Raw genomic sequence first — 15,027 nt, forward strand, 5'->3', positions numbered from 1 at the left:
GCAGATTTTTTTCAAAAAGTAACATTTTTTATTATTTGTTGGCCTTTTTTGTGTATTTTATGTATTTTTTTAGTATTGCCTGTTATTTAGCATTATTACTGTTTTTATTTTATCAGGATATACCGCTTAGTTTAAAAGTTATTACGTTTTCTTTACAATAACTAATTGGAAGAAAAAAAATTCGATAAAAAATTTAAAAAAATCTCAAAAATTTTTTGACCTCTTTTTTGTCGATAAAAATAGGTCTAGTTTCATCTATTTTCATATGTACACTTTAACGTGACTCACACTGTATAGTAGGACCTAGTAGTTAGTCATAGTCATAGTATCTTTGTTGTAGAATAACACTTAGAGCCAATGCACACGATGCGTTGCGGTGGTGGTGGTGCGACCGGACGGTGTCGTTGCGTCGTCTCACATAGAAAATTATCTGTGGCGGGCATACGGGCGGTGCGACGTCCTACGATACAACGAAATCTTTTCGGTGCGGCGCCGCAACGCATCGTGTGCTTTGGCTCTTAAAGTTCGGCCAAATCAACGCGTGCAGCATGCGTGCGCGATGGCGAACAGATGTCCATTTATAGCGATGAGTTCACATCAATGCGTCCTATCATTGGTTGCGGCGATCTATGCACGCGCAGTGATCGCTATCTATCTACGCAATATATCGCGTCTACGCAAGCTGCACGCGTTGGTTTTAGCTGAAACTTTACGCATTACAACTTGCATGAACTTAGCGTAGTCATACTCTCTCTTCTTAGTCGGGCACTCGTCAGAGTGGTTTGCGCTGACGAGGTACACGGTGGGGTGTTCGATGTCATCTCCTGGCGATGTGCTCCCATTTCTGGCGGTTTGAGGCGTCGCGAGTACACTGGACCATGGCGGACTCAGTAGCCTTTGTGATGGCGTATACTACACGTATACTACAACTTGGTACCCGCTGAAAATCAGCTCCGTGACTTGACGACTTGTGTCATGTCACGATTTACGCTGAGCGAGCGCCTTTTCAGCATGGCTCAGTAATTTAACCGGTGTACATTGTATGCACATTTATGTTAATGCTGAATAAAGGTATTCTATTCTAAAGTCTGGTCCGTGAGCACGTAGAATCCCGTCCAATGACCCCAAGCTACCCATCCTTATCGCTCGCGCGTAATTATATTGCTGTCGCGACTGTGCGACGCGCGCCCGCAGTGAGTGTGCGAGCGCGACAGCAAAATAATTACGTGCGAGCGACAAGGATGGGCAGCTTGGGGTCATTGGTCGAGATTCTACGTGCTCACGGACCAGGCTTTATACTACAACTTGGTACCCGCTGAAAACCAGCTTCGTGACTTGACGACTTGTGTCATGTCACGATTTTCGCTGAGCGGGAGCCTTTTCAGCATGGCTCAGTAATTTAACCGGTGTACATTGTATGCACATTAATGTTAATGCTGAATAAAGGTATTCTATTCTAAAGCCTGGTCCGTGAGCACGTAGAATCCCGTCCAATGACCCCAAGCTACCCATCCTTATCGCTCGCGCGTAATTATATTGCTGTCGCGACTGTGCAACGCGCGCCCGCAGTAAGTGTGCGAGCGCGACAGCAACATAATTACGTGCGAGCGACAAGGATGGGCAGCTTGGGGTCATTGGACGGGATTCTACGTGCTCACGGACCAGGCTTTATACTACAACTTGGTACCAGCTGAAAACCAGCTCCGTGACTTGACGACTTGTGTCATGTCACGATTTTCGCTGAGCGGGCGCCTTTTCAGCATGGCTCAGTAATTTAACCGGTGTACATTGTATGCACATTAATGTTAATGCTGAATAAAGGTATTCTATTCTAAAGCCTGGTCCGTGAGCACGTAGAATCCCGTCCAATGACCCCAAGCTACCCATCCTTATCGCTCGCGCGTAATTATATTGCTGTCGCGACTGTGCGACGCGCGCCCGCAGTGAGTGTGCGAGCGCGACAGCAACATAATTACGCGCGAGCGATAAGGATGTGTAGCTTGGGGTTATTGGACGGGATTCTACGTGCTCACGGACCAGGCTTTATTCTATTCTTAACTTGTTTTTTTCTATGCAGGCGCGGACATGTCGCGTTGGCGCGGCTTCGATGGCGCCGGCTGAGCGCGCGCCGAGGCTAGGCGCCGATGCGCGCCTGGCTCGTCGTGTGTGCGGCGCTCGCGCTCGCGCCGTGCCGAGCGACCGCTGCGCACCCGCGGGCGGACCCCGCGCGCCTCGAGCGCATCAAGTCACACATATTAGCCAAAGTAAGTCGCACATATTAGCCAAAGTAAGTCACACATATTAGCCAAAGTAAGTCACGCATGTTAGCTAAAGTAGGTCACAGCAGAGCTGCTACAGGTGACCGTGCCGAGCGACCGCTGCGCACCCGCGGGCGGACCCCGCGCGCCTCGAGCGCATCAAGTCACACATATTAGCCAAAGTAAGTCACAGCAGAGCTGCTACAGTCGACCATGCTGTGCGACCACTGCGATACAAGTCAAACATAATAATATACAGTTGACCGAGCTAAGCACTCGCTGGCAGACCCCGCGCGCCTCGAGTGAATCAAGTCACACATATTGGCCAAAGTAAGTCGCACATATTCAGTAGCTAAAGTACACTGGCACAGGTGAGCGTGTCACACATATTAGCCAAAGTAAGTATACGTGGCCTCTCACTATAGGCCTTTTAAATAAACTCAAAGTTGCATAGCTTGTTATGGAGAGGGCTATTCTGGGCTATGCTCGGTGCTTCTATACGAGATCAGATCAGGAGATCCGTAAACGAACGAAAGTCGCTACCATAACCCGACGGATTATAAAGTAGCAATGGGAAGGGCACATAGTAACTACACAGAACTAACGGCCGATGGGGCAGCAAGGTTCTGGAGTGGAAGCCACGTACCGAAATCATTGGGGGAGGCCTATGTCCACCAGTGGACGTCCGTGAAATGAAGATGATGTTGATGAAGTAACATAGGTACACACAGTGTCAACAGTGTGTGTTACACACAGGTCACACTTTACTCACAGCTGCTGTAGTCGACCGCACTTGCCCACATGTTGTCTGTACTATACACCTGGCTAATCGATGTTAACAGTAAGCAGTCTCAAATAATGACAACGAGGAAGAGAAATTTAAGTTAAGAAATTAACTTAATCCCATTCCCACCAAAAACATTTTTAGATATCTAAAACTCAAAGTAACAGTTGCATCCCTTGTGTTTCATTATGTCACAATTTTCATTTTATTATAATTTATTGCCCACTTGCCCACAGCTGGGGCTCACGTCAAGGCCAATGCCGCTGGGCGCGCCCCCGCGAGACGTCGTGCAGGAGATCCTGCATCGCGCGCAAGATAATCAACCGCCCTCGGAGCGCGTGCACGAAGAGCGCGCCATGAGGGAAATCATAGCTATAGCACAAACAGGTACACTTCAACGAGGGTACAGGTTGGCTCAGAAAGGTACAGGTTAACACAGAAACCATATCTATAACACAAATAGGTACACTTGAACGAGGGTACAGGTTGGCTCAGAAAGGTACAGGTTAACACAGAAACCGAAGCTATAGCACAAACAGGTACACTTGAACGAGGGTACAGGTTGACTCAGAAAGGTACAGGTTAACACAGAAACCATAGGACAAACATGTACTTTAGCACTAAGGTACAAGTTCAGACATAAATCATAGATTAAATATGGTACAAACAGGTACTTTGGCAGTAGGGTACAGTTTGACTCAGAAAGGTACAGGTTAACACAGTAACTATAGACACAGGAACACTTGAATGAAGGAACAGGTTGACACAGTAAGGTACAAAACACAGAAACCATAGCCATACAGGTACATTTGAACGAAGGTACAAACTGACACATAAATCATAGCTATCATTGAAATGAGGTGCAGTTTGTGACAGAAATCAAAACCATAGTGTAAATTGGTTGGGAAACCATAGCTATAGCATATACTATACAGGTACCCTTGAATTACAGATACAGGTTAAAATTATAAGTTGGAAATTATATGTAGTTAGTTGTATCTACAAAACGGAACATTATATTAACAAAGGTGCAATGAGATACAGATTAAGGCTGCGTTGCACCACCTAACTTTAACGGTACCTATGACGTTAACCGGTGCTTTTTGTATGGAGTATGACAGATTTTTGACGTTTGTCAAAGTTAAAGTAAGATGGTGCAACCCAGCCTAAGATATTTACTAAAAATATTTGTGGAACATCTGCTATGCTTTCGAGAAAATACATTGTTCAGATAACGATTCTTACAGAATGCTAAATTAAAAAATGTAACATGTTGTGTTTGAAATACAAGTAGAGTGAGCGTGCTACACGAACATAAATTGTGCTTAAACTTTATTAGGTGTGAACATTACTAAACTACCCTAAAGCACGCACGTACGGGAGCTTTCGGACTAGCTTTGCTATTTATAAGCTTTATTATAAAAACATTCCACGCCCCATTAAAATAGCGTTAAACAACACTTTTCTAGAAATTCGTAATTTTTCGTGCTAGTTTCTCTGATTATTTATATTGTTTTAAAACAGCTGTTGAAAGATTTTATGTTTTCTTTGTCTTAAGTGTGCTTTCTTAAGTTATTAGCTACTTAGATATTACAGATTTAATTTGAAATTGTTTATTTATTTGTAAGTAACACTTGTAAACTTACAGAGTAAGTCCAACGCTCTTAATAAAAGCTGAAAAAATGTTGAATTTTTCAATACGAATCGAAAATTATTTTATAACCAAGTAAAGTAAAAATTGAAACGTGCCATACTCTAAGACTAGGCGCAGACCACCGATTTTTAGTTGGCCGATAGTTGTGCCCGATTTCAATTTGTATGAAGAATCGGCCAAATCAAATCGGCGTAATGTGCGCACTTCCATACATGCCCATACTGATCAACTGCCCGACTAAACTAAAGGCTAAATGCAAACTAGTCATCTTTTAGCAGAAAAAGAAAAACTTGCCATTTTTTTTCTTTTCACAAAGTTACAAAGCGATGTTCTCAACTAACTTCACTGTAGTTCAGATAATATTGAATCCTAATGAGTATGTGACGTCATACCCTAAATCATAAACATCTGACAAGACCATTCATCTCATAACAATAAGTATAATAGCCCTAATCTTGAAAACTATGTCGATTTACATTCTATTATATCCGTCTCTTACACTCTTATTGCAATGCGAGCATGTGCGAAAGGGATGAATAACTTTACTAACGTTTCAGTCGAAGCCTGTCTAGACTAGTCCAAATTAACATAAATGAAATCGCTGATTAACAAACAAATCATTTATTATTTTATAAGCATGGATTACCTAGTCTGTGTTGTGACTAGGATAGTATTTTTAGTCATTGAAACATGATACTGAATTAATTATTTAAATATTTGTATTGGCTTGCTACTGTTTGAATCGACTAGTTACGGTTTCTTATACTTTAGTTTGGGACTAGAAGCGTAGTGTAAAATGTCCAAGGATATTTATTATTTATTTATTATTATTTATACAGAAAATCTTACTATGTAATCGTACTTTAGTTTTTGAATCGGGCAATATTGGCTTGAATAATTTATATTTACCTACTTACTTTTTATATTTACTATAATATAATTATTCTAATTTTTATTTACCTTTTATATGGTTGGCAGATGTTCTACAAATATTCAAATACATACAAATCTCTGCTATCGTTCTCTGGCAGTAGCAGGATATCAATTTACCAATCACGTCAATAGAACCAATTAGTTAATTTGTCTTTTTCCTTTCTCATACTTTATCTCTGTCAATGTCTCTCACATTTTGACGACGGTGCATTTTACTTTCGTTTAATGTAATTTTGGGTATTTGGTTGGATTTTTACTTTCGTTTGTTATTTCTGTAATTTTGGGTTACTTCTTTTGTTTTTGGATACCCTTGAATTATTGGCTGGTAATTCTTTGGGTATCTACCTATTTATTTTATTTTTTTCAATAACCAGAAGGTGTAAAGTGCACCGATAATAATTCGTTGTTTTATTTGGTTGCCATGTTACTGTTAGTGCTTGATATGATTTTATTAACAGACTTGTATCTTAATGTCTAAAGTAAATAATTCACCTTTGTTAATTTAAATAACTTACGCCATGCATAGTAGAGATTCTAAAGTCTTTACAAAGTTCATTTATATTGGAATCAGGGCCGGACCGTGAGTTTAGGGGCCCTGAGCTAATATTACTTAGGGGCCCACCTACTGTAGTCTTTCGCATTATCGTCTATTTTTTACTTTGACTTGTCTTAGCTAGGGGCCCCTTGAATCCACGGGGCCCTGGGCTGAAGCCCAAAAAGCCCATAGATCCTGCCCTGATTGGAATAGGTATTTTTCTGATTTTACAACCAACATTAGTACCTTATTAGAAAACGAACTTAACTCTCTTATTGTTTATAAGCAGCGAAATGATCATTTTCAATATTTATCTATCGATACTTTTTATAATTTATGACTACTTAGTGGGTATTTGGAAAATATTATAAACTTCATTTGCCCTTACAACTATGTATGTGTTTCCGAGTCTGATTACAGGGAATCCCCGGGACGATATCAACCTTGACACGTGGATTAATTAAATGTAAGTTAAGTAAATATACCTACTTTTAATTAGAGTTTAAGTTAAATAGTTGCTCTAGATTTTACGTAAAATTGCGCTACGTATTTTTCGAGATAGTTACATCGTTTTCGATTTCTTTTCGACAAAGTTGACTACATCTGCCGCTTACATTGAGGAAGCGAAGCGAAACGATCGAAAAGAGTGTTACACTGTCTACAAACAAGTGCGCAATAATAGAATAATGTTTTAGTGCACATTTTTATTTTTTATTTAACTATTTGTTAGATTTATTTTTATAACTATTACATTTCTGGTTTCATAGTGTATTAAATCCTATTGATGATTTTCTAAACACTATTGTTCTCCAGACAAAACATAAGAGTTTAAATTTAAGTATCCACAAATCAAAACCAATCATAAGTAATCAAATAAGATATATTTTTGGGCTGAATTGAAGTATTTTTTCAATTAAATTGTGAATAGAATTATTAAACACTAAAACTACCCAAATATCGTCTCTTTTTAGTCCCAAATTGTCTAAAGCCAAGTGCAGCACAGTAATCCCCATTTTTTCCCGCTGCAGGCCGCTATATAGGTCAAACTCTCCACAAATCATTAAACTTCATGTTACTCATTAGCTTTGTTTCTATTCGTTCCAGAATCCATTGCGAAAGTTCCACTTCCGGTCCGGGATGCAGTTCGGGACGAGATTTTTAACAAAGTAAGTATTAATATGGAAAAGTTAACAGTGTAATTGTGAATAACGGGACTATTCCCATCTCTCGTTCCCACTACTACAGATTTTGTGGAAAGAGGTTATAAAAATTGGTACCACATCTAAATATACATATAACTCAAAGGGGACTGACTGACTGACATAGTGATCTATCAACGCACGGCCCAAACCACTGGACGGATCGGGCTGAAATTTGGCATGCAGGTAGATCTTATGACATAATAGGCATCCGCTAAGAAAGGATTTTACGAAACTTCATCCCTAAGGGGGTAAAACGGGATCCACGCTACGAAGTCGCGGGCGGCCGCTAGTTACAAATAAAATCCTCTTGCCTCCATGTTTTCATGCAAATTTTTTTGCTCGTCTTGCTCACATTTGCCTGCCAAGGGACTCGATCCTGCAACTGTAGCTCATTAGCCAGTTATACTAGGCCATGCGGTCACCAAGTCTTCAATATCTTCAATATATATAATATCTCTCTTTAACTTTGACAAAAGTAAAAAATCTGTCAAGCTCCATACAAAAAACACCAGTTATTGTTATTGTTACAGTTAAAATGAGGTGGACTACTAAGCCTTAAGTTTCAGCATTAAATGCCATAAGTACCTACTTGCAATACATTACTTTTGTTAGTAAAATAGAGGCAAATATTTGTTCGGAAACAATTCTTAACGACTACCTGATCGCGCAGATGCGAAAAACTTTGTTCCTATGGTACTTTCATTAGTTTCCCATACTAATGAGCACGTTCACCTTTGTAAATATCCATTAAAGTAAGCTTTCCTATTACTATTATTATATTACTCTGTTCCTATTACCACATAATAATAAGTATCTATTACTAGCTTTCGCCCTTGACTTCTTCAGCATAGATTTAAACAAAAAGTATCTCTAATAAATTATAATCTTTGGAATATTATTTCTTTTTTAGTTTTATCAAAATCCGTCCAGTAGTTTTTACGTGATAAGTTGTTGCTATCACTAGTAAATCAATGCTAATTAGTAGTCGCATTTTAAAAGCCCGTAATGTATGCACAATGCGAGCTTTTGAAACGCGAGTTTTCAATACACCCTTACCTCTTTTTCACAACAAGGCACAACACGCGTCAGTAGTGCGAATCCAGCTATACTTTTTCTGAAATCCTTCTGTACTTTGCATGAAGTATTGTACAACTATTTAACTGGCATACATTAAAAGCTCTTAAAACGTGACTCATCAATGCATACTTATGTGTTTACTAGCTTTCCGCCCGCGTGGAATTTTGTTTGTCACAGAAAAACTTTATCGCGCGCGTCCCTATTTCAAAAACCGGGATAAAAACTATCCTATGTCCTTTCCCGGGACTCAAACTATCTCTATGCTAAATTTCATCAAAATCGGTTCAGTGGTTTAAGCGTGAAAGCAAGACAGACAGACAGAGTCACTTTCACATTTATAATAATTATTAGTATAGAGTATAGATATTTCACAACACGCGTCAGTAGTGTGAACCCAGCTTTACTTTTCCTGAAATCCTTACCGCGTGAGGTCTGTGACCCAGGGCCCTGAAAAGGCACAATATATTCACGCAATAGCCTATTCCACTGCCGTTATATATTGTATCGCCCGCAGGACAAAATAAAGTGCACTGCGAATTGCATAGCAGGCCGTTAGAGTTGCACTGATTATGGATGTACAGTTTGTACAGTCTCCCAACAGAAACCCGACTCTAAAACTGCACAGTCAAGACTTACTTTCCCAAAACTCGGGATATAAAGATGGTATTAAGCCACCCGAATTTGGGAGCGAGCCAGCGCTTCTGTGTCTCCTTAGTATTTATTTTAGACTAGTGTTTACACCCGGGTTTCGCTGCTTGACGGGTTAATTTGTAGTTTGATAGATAGTTAAAGAAATGCCGAGCCAAGAATGCGTATAAAAATGAGTAAATGTGGGCTAAGTATGCCATAATGGTTGGATGCGGGCAGCGCAGGACCGGGTCTATATGGAAATCCTTGGGGAAGGCCTTTTTCAAATAGTGGACGTTATTTGGCTAAAACGACCGAACGAACGAAGTATGCCAATAAGTTTTTAACGCTGTTGAAGTAGGTTTAAAGTCACAAATTGTTTTGCTAGGTATCTTATCGTATAATTTACAGTCTACCAAGACCTTATATGTGTACTAAAATAGTAAGATACAGGTCTTAAGGCGACGTTTATTAATGAGTTACATTATGTACTCACGGCTTGACATTTCGGCTGCGATGCTTGCATGCATGTTAAGACCCGTGTCTTACTATTTTAGTTGAAATGGAACGCGAAAGTTTAAAATCTTATGTGTACTGTATTGTACCTTGCACGACCATTAGATTAAGTTACATCTCATAACCCATGGATGCACCATGTAGTTTTTAAATCTGTATTTGACCAGACCAGACATACAGAAAAAATACTATTAGTCTTGTATTTTAATTTGAGCCAGAATTTCAAGAGTTCTTTCTCTCTCTATTTGATTGCTATGGAGAAAGAGGTTATTTAAACTTATTTTTATTGGTTATTGTCTAAGCCTCACATTACAGACAAAAACTTAAAACGTAGTAGGTATATGAAGGTAGAAAATTAGTAATAGATTGTGAAGGGCATCACGATCACAATAAAGCAAAACAGAACGATCTTTCGTGCCCTATGAAGCACGCATTATTCATATTAATATACAGAATGTTGATCCTGCAATTAACTAATGTCTACGCTACTCCGGGATTCGAACTTGCGATCGCGATCGGAGTTTGTTAGGGCCACTAGGTCAGTAGAAAATGTTTTTAAAAAAAATCGAATCACTTTTTTCAGCTGTAGCTGAAATATTAAAGTACCAAATAATACATTTCATTAAAACATTTAATCAAAATTATGTAATAAAGTCAAACAATGTGTGTGGTGTTATCCGGAAAAACTCATAAAAAACCCATAAAACTCTTTTATTTTTACAAATAGGCTTGTAAAAAGCACTTTTACACGTCCTAGTATTAACCCTGCCAATGCTTCGGGACAATAAATGGGCCAGTGCTGAGAAGAAGCAGCGCAAGAAACAGAGTCGCTATTGTCAGCGGTATTGTAAAGGTGATTTAATTTTCATTCAGACAACCACAAAGCAAGAATAGGTTCTGTGGATTGTTACAGGCTTGTTTTAGAATCGTGCTGACCACTCGCTGATCGTCAGCACTGACAAATCAAAATGTATGTAATAAGGGAACGTTCCTGATTGACTCTGATCGCTCGGCGCCTATGCATCATACATTTCGGCTGTCAGCGCTGACGGTCAGCGTGATTCTAAAACCAGCCTAACTTGTTGAGATAGGACAGACACTCATGATCTCATAAAATACAATATCAATAAATCACACACCAAAAATATTTTTCGTACAAAACTGTAAGATGGAACACTTGGGCATAGACAAAAAAAGATCACGCAGTTCTTCGTCCGTCTAACAAAATAAAGTGTACAAAATCGCTGTATAGCATGACGCAGCCTTTATCCCGGCTATAAAAGTGACGAAATTGCCATAAGGACGCGGCTTGACCACGAGCGGGCTTACACGAGGGCGCGGGAGGTTCTTGGGACTGATAACAATTTTTCTTGAAAGTTTTTCGTTTTATCCAAAGTTGGTATACCATATTGAACCTAGACTGTGTACTTCAGTGCCGTTATTCGGTAAAAATTTAATACATAGTTACAAAACTTGTAATATGCAGTTGCCTAATATAATATTCACGAACCATCTTAACTCATCTTTCAAAATGAGTAATTTAACTTAGTAGCAACAAGTGACGTGACTCATTGAGATGAAATGAGAAATGATTTATTACTGTTAAGTTTTCAAGTGTCAATATAAAGCCAATGTCGGAAGTGTAAAAAGTTCTCATCCCTTGTTTATTTATTTACTTTGCAAACGCGATAGTTTGTGTGGACGTCTTATACCAGCCAAGCCGCGGCTCTACCCGCTCCTTTACAAGCCACGGCCTTATAATTACGCGGCGCATTGCTCACCCGGCCGGTCGTATTTCAAAAATTATGCCTTCTATGTACAGCGATAAAATTTCAAAGTTAAATTTTGTTGCGACGTTCACAGTGGACGGAATGCTATTTTTTTGAATATATGTAGTAGAGTTTCTTGCTTTGTTGTTGGAGCTAAGAATTTAGCGAAATAGAGCCACAGCCTAGGCTTATTTTAAAAGCTTGATAGGATTTGGTTAAATCATAAATGTATGACGAAAGAACTTGCGTGATTAACCCCAGACAGTAAGAGCCCAAATAATTATTCTAATTATTTCAACCTGTAACACTAGACTAGATACAATGAAACTTTGATTGTGAATTTCAATAATAAAAATACATAGAAAAACAATTGTGACCGTTTCCGAGAGAGCGCTTCTTCTTCTCAGCACTCACTGGACTATTTGATGTCCCGAAGCAGTGATAGGGTTAACGTAATACTTAGGATGTTTAGAGCTTGTTTGTAACAATTAATTTATTTACAAGATAAATTAATTTGAAAATAAAGAAATACAATCTTTGGACATTTTACTCAGCGCCAATACAGACTAAACAGTAAACAGCTCTCTACCTCTCTGTTGTTTTACTTACCAACTTAGATCTTTGATAAACAAAAATGAAACCACCGATTGAAACTTTATGATCCGTCAAAATGTTTCTCCATAGAGCTGTTAGGATCTGCTTTTGAAACTCGACAGAATATTTATTAAATTTCAAATCAAATAAAACTTTTAAATCCTCTCTTTGCAATCCGTATTGCAATGAAGGGAGAGATGGGAAACATCTCCTACTTCGAGTGTCGAGCAACGTTTCTCATGTAGATGGATTGCTAGTTTTACAGCGTGCAGTAAAGTAGTGCTTGGTTGCTGTTTGCTTTATTGATCTTTCCTTTTGGAAGATCGAGTCCCGATACAGTCATGTAGAAGATCGATTGAGATTTTACCGTTAGGTGACAATAAGGGTGACAATCGTATAAAGTGTCATTGTAGTTAATCAAGTTTAAATAAATACCCGTATGTTAGATATCCATCCTTTCCATAATTACATTATGTTTATTTAAAAGTATTTATATGTTTCTTTTTCTGTGGTTTCAGAATCCTGTAGTCATCATGAAGAAAATCGACGGGGAAACTACGAAGAAAACTTAATTGTTAGTCGCATTTTTTTTTTATGTTTAAGTACTTGTTTAAAGTATTTTATTATCATTTATTTATGTATCTTTTATTTCATTCAATTTGAGGTATGAGCAAAATTATTAATTTGATGTAAAAACATAACACAAGCAAAATTGAAACTGTAAAACTAAGTTAGTACTGCTGTAAAACTGACAGCTTATTTATTTAAAATCAATATAGAGTTATATTTTTTAAATATTTATTGAATTGAAATAAATATTATACATAACACAATACTTAAATAAATCATATTATTATATAAAAAAACTATTTGATTACGAAAACAAAGCAACTTACCTTTTTTTTTGCTGTTTACTGGTAGGTGCATCCCGATCTACAACGCCAGCTGTTGTCCAAGGTTCGAATATCAAGGGATACAAATTAATGTTAGTACAATATTTATTTTACTCGTAATACTTCGTTCCATTGACTAACTACTATCCTCATCATCATCATCATCATCAACAACAGCCCTTTACAGTCCCCTGCTGGACTATGAGCCTCTTCCACTATAGTGGAGGGTTTTGCCATAATCCCCACGCTTGGCAGGCGGTTTGGAGATCGCAGTTTAAAAGATTGATGTTTTTCAAAGAGCGCTGCTGCCCGCTCTCTGTTTAATGTGTAGGCCCTAAGTCGCCTCTTACGACACCCGCGGGAAGAGTAGGTGTTGTTGACAAAATAATGTACCTATTCTAATCTGCCGTCACCACACGGCTTGTCTTTGACTACTGACCTATCTAACTTACTGTCTTGGAGCACGCAACGAATTCAATCAGAAGAATATAATCAGAAGTTCGAAGTAGAATATTAATCGCTGCATATTTTCTCACATTTTTAATCACTAACAAAATGACACGTTTCGGTTAGCTCTGACTAATTTTAACAAAATACACTTTGTTTATGTGGATTTAAACGTTGCTGTATGTAATTTATATGAATCAACTTGTACTTCGTTAGTGATCATCCAAATAACTATGTGTCTGCATATCATGCCATATTAGTAAAGGACTAGTTTTTTCGAAACAAAGATGGCGGAACACCTGGTTTGCATAGATGCAGACTGAGTAGCGTCATTTGCATACTTGATTTGTAAATGCTTTATGATATACTGTGATGTAATTCATATTATTACGAGTATTTAGAGTAGTAAATACAATTTCAAAATAACTTATTAACTAGACTGGCCAGCCTATGTTAAAATGTAGCTTTATATGCATATTCTAGTACCAATATCTACCGTAATATGGTGTACTAGTGCTTGGTTTGGGATAAAAGTTATCATCATTTCAGGCAATAACACTCCACTGGACGATATCCTCCCCCAAGGAACACCTGTAATCCAAAAACATAACACTCCTTCTGACGCAGTCGGTTAAAAACTAGATTACTTATGTACGTCAATAGCATCGAATCCCAGATACCACGCGGTAATTCTGCACCACCTACTTATCTAATGGGGCTAAACTTCAACTAATTATAATAATTAGAAGATAGCGCGGTCGAACATCCTTGTCCGTACACTTATTTACTTGTTTTGGACATTATTATTCATATTTTAGATATTTATATTCATTAATGGAATTGTAGCTTCAAACGAGGTCATATTTTTCATCATCATCATCTCAGCCATAGGACGTCCACTGCTGAACATAGGCCTCCCCCAATGCTTTCCATGCTGCCCGGTTGGCAGCGGCCTGCGTCCAGCGCCTTCCTGCTACCTTTTTGATGTCGTCGGTCTACCTTGTGGGTGGACGTCCTACGCTGCGTTTTCCGGTGCGCTCCAGAACCTTGCTGCCCCATCGGTCGTCAGTTCTGCGTACTATGTGCCCTGCCCATTGCCACTTTAGCTTGCTAATCCATCGGGCTATGTCAGCGACTTTAGTTCGCTTACGGATCTCCTCATTTCTTATTCGATCTCGTAAAGAAACACCGTGCATAGCCCTCTCCATAGCACGCTGTGCAACTTTGAGCTTTTGTATAAGGTCTTCTGTTGTTTTTAGTAACGGGATAATTTTGACAACCTATTTACCTACAAATTATTATTTATTTATTTATTACTATCCACTTAAGTATGTATAGATTCAATTACAATTAGTGGTTCCCTGTTTAATTTCCTTTTGCGGTAGATAGAGATACCAATATTTGCCAAAAGATACTTTTATCACTAAACTAAACAGTGCTATCATTGAAATATGTCAGTTGTAATTGAATATTTTATTACAATATTCATTCAACAAAATTCAACAGCTGTTCACTAGCTAAAACTAAATTATGAACCAGATGATTGTGTGAGAAAATTCTATAACCTTTGAATTACTTCGTTCGTTCGTTCGTTTCAGCCGAAAGACGTCCACTGCTGGACAAAGGCCTCCCCCAAGGATTTCCACAAAGACCGGTCCTGCGCCGCTTGCATCCAGGTACTTCCCGCGACCTTCACCAGATCGTCGGTCCACCTAGTGGGAGGCCTGCCCACGCTACG

At 38.7% G+C, this 15,027-nt stretch overlaps 1 long non-coding RNA gene across 1 annotated transcript; it reads left to right on the forward strand.

Annotated features, from left to right (window-relative positions):
• The first annotated feature begins 5,891 nt into the window (after window positions 1–5,891).
• On the forward strand, window positions 5,892–12,651 carry LOC135084274 (uncharacterized). Its single transcript, XR_010259800.1, has 3 exons — window positions 5,892–6,630; window positions 7,269–7,330; window positions 12,468–12,651. It is a non-coding gene; the product is annotated as an uncharacterized LOC135084274 (long non-coding RNA).
• Window positions 12,652–15,027: the final 2,376 nt, after the last annotated feature.

The sequence above is a fragment of the Ostrinia nubilalis genome, chromosome 25 (assembly GCF_963855985.1).
Source record: "Ostrinia nubilalis chromosome 25, ilOstNubi1.1, whole genome shotgun sequence".
NCBI lineage: Eukaryota > Metazoa > Arthropoda > Insecta > Lepidoptera > Crambidae > Ostrinia > Ostrinia nubilalis.